The sequence below is a fragment of the Oratosquilla oratoria genome, chromosome 35 (assembly GCF_046742065.1).
Source record: "Oratosquilla oratoria isolate Oo_2021 chromosome 35, ASM4674206v1, whole genome shotgun sequence".
Classification (NCBI taxonomy): domain Eukaryota; kingdom Metazoa; phylum Arthropoda; class Malacostraca; order Stomatopoda; family Squillidae; genus Oratosquilla; species Oratosquilla oratoria.
In genome coordinates this window covers 20,347,592-20,350,091 of record NC_134811.1, presented here as the reverse complement: position 1 = coordinate 20,350,091, position 2,500 = coordinate 20,347,592, and positions in this window count along the sequence as shown.

Sequence of the window (2,500 nt, the reverse complement as noted above, 5' to 3'; positions counted from 1 at the left end):
TGCTGTCGGCACAATCACTTCTTCATACAATCTCCTCTTAGCATCCATTCACAAATGTCTATTTCTCATAACCTTTTTAATCCATCAAGGCATTTACTCGCTTCTCTCAATCTACATTCTACCTCCACCTTAACTCCTTCCTGTCCTTCCACATTCGCACCCAAGTATCTAAAACTATCCACTTTCTCCAGTCTCTCTCCCTTAATACTCACTTCCAGTCTGTTGCTACATTCACCCCTTGTGCATCTTATCACCTTACTATTATCCACATTTATCTTCAACTTCCTTCTTTCACCCACTTTCCGAAACTCTGTCACTAACTTTCTCAATCCCTCCTCTGATCCTGCTAAAATCGCAGTGTCATCCGCAAGCAACAGCTGGCTTATCTCCCATTTTTTTTCCATTTTCTTTAACCATCTCCAATCCCTGACCCACCATTCTTGCATTTATCTCTCGCACCACCCCATCTATATATAGATTGAACAGCCAGACACATACATATATAAATATACAGTTACATATATATGTATTTTATTGTACGTAAGTGTTTTTGCATGTATAGGTGGGTGTATATGTGTGTGCATTTGTGTGTGTGTGTGTATTTACCTAGTATTTACCTAGTTGTATTATACGGGAAGGGAGCTATGCTCGTGTGACCCGTCTTTGTATCTCTCAGCATGTTTTTTCTTAAAATCTTGAATAGTGTTTGCACACACTGTTTTTTCATTTAGGAATTTTTCCCATTTTTTGTTGCGAAAGAGTTTTTTGAGTTTCTCAAAATTTGTTTTGTTGTACATTAGTCTTCCTATTCTATGTTTATCATTTCTGCTTTGATCCATTTGCTCTTTCAACTCAAATTCTATCAGTACAGTCACTTTTTCCTATCGGAGTTTTGTAATCATTTTTGTCGACAATTTCAGGCTCTGTCGTAAGTATTAAATCCAGCCTTGATGTTTCTTCACTACCTCTGTATCTGGTATTTTCCTTTATCCACTGAGTCATTATGTATTCGATGGTCATGTCGAGCAGGAGGTTGCCCCAGAGTTCCTCTCCACTCTTCACTGTCATTTCCTCCCAACATGTTTCTTTTGAATTAAAACCAACCATATTTACTATATTCCCTCTTTCCTTCAGTATATGAGTTAATTCGTATTTTGTATCTTCTAATATTTTGGAATTATCACTTTCTGTCCAGGACTGTGTTTTGGGGGCACATATACCACTACAAATTTTTTACTCTTCATATATTTGCTTTCAACTTATAACGTAATTGATTCTACATTATTTTTTCCTTCAGTGATCTTTGTTACATTTAAATCTTTATTAGTGAAAATTGATACTCCGCTACCCTGTTTATCCTTTCTATTCTTTGTCCAACAATTGTATAAACCTTGTCCCACAGTGTTGGGTAGTACAGTACACTTTAATTTAGTTTCCACTCTTCCCATTATGTCTGTTTTTTCTAAGGCCAGATAATCCTTTAATTCATTCATTCCTGAAGTTATTCCATCTATATTAGTATAAGCTATTTTTAAATTTGTTCCTCCTCGTCTTTTTCTGTCTGCTTTGTTTTCTTTTTCCTTGTATACTATTTTCTCAGCCTCAGTTCCACCGCTCTAAGAAAAAAAAATTTTTTTAGTATCAGTTCTTTTTTCCTTTGATTATATTTACTTCGTTTCTAAGTTCTTCTTTTTCTTTTTCTTCTTCACTCATTTTTTATCCATATATTTTTGTATTGTTCACTTTTGCTAATTTCGTTGTTCTGGATAGTACTTCCTCTGCAATTGTTTGAGATCTAAGTTCCATTTTCAGTGGCCTGTGTTATTTTTTTTTTAGAGTATCTGCCCATTCTATAGGTCTCCTTGCTTTCCCTATCCAAAGCTTGTCCTTCCGCTTGTAATGCTTTCAGAATTTCCTTAGCGATCTCTTTCTCCTACTTTTCCCTCTAATATCTAGGTACATCGTGCTTCTCTCTAATGACATCGATTATAATGCATCTTTTTTTATCCACTGTGTCCCTAACTAAGTTGCCTTTCTCTTTAATTACTTGGATCGCCGTTTCCATGGTATTCTCCTTGACCTGTTGTTCCATTATTTCTTTAAAGGATACTTTTTGACATTCCTGTTCAACTTTCCACTGTTTCTTTATTTTCTGTAAGTCATTTTCTTTGATTTTTTCTTCCACCTTTTCAGTCACTGCTTGCATTTGATCATTTATCTCCTTTTTTATCGCCTCATTCCTATTTATATCTTCACTTTTCAACCTTTCATTTTCTCCATTTAATTTATTTAATTCCATTTTTAAGTCATCTATCTCCCTATTATTCTACTCATTGGCTTTTCTTAGCATAGCTACTTCTTTGTACATTATTTTATACTCACTTTGAGCTCTATTAATTAATCGAAAATGTCATTAATATCTCTATTTCTCGTTATATTTCTATATCTGGGCTCTCTATCTATTTTTAGCCCTCTATGCATAATATTTCCTTCCCCTTCA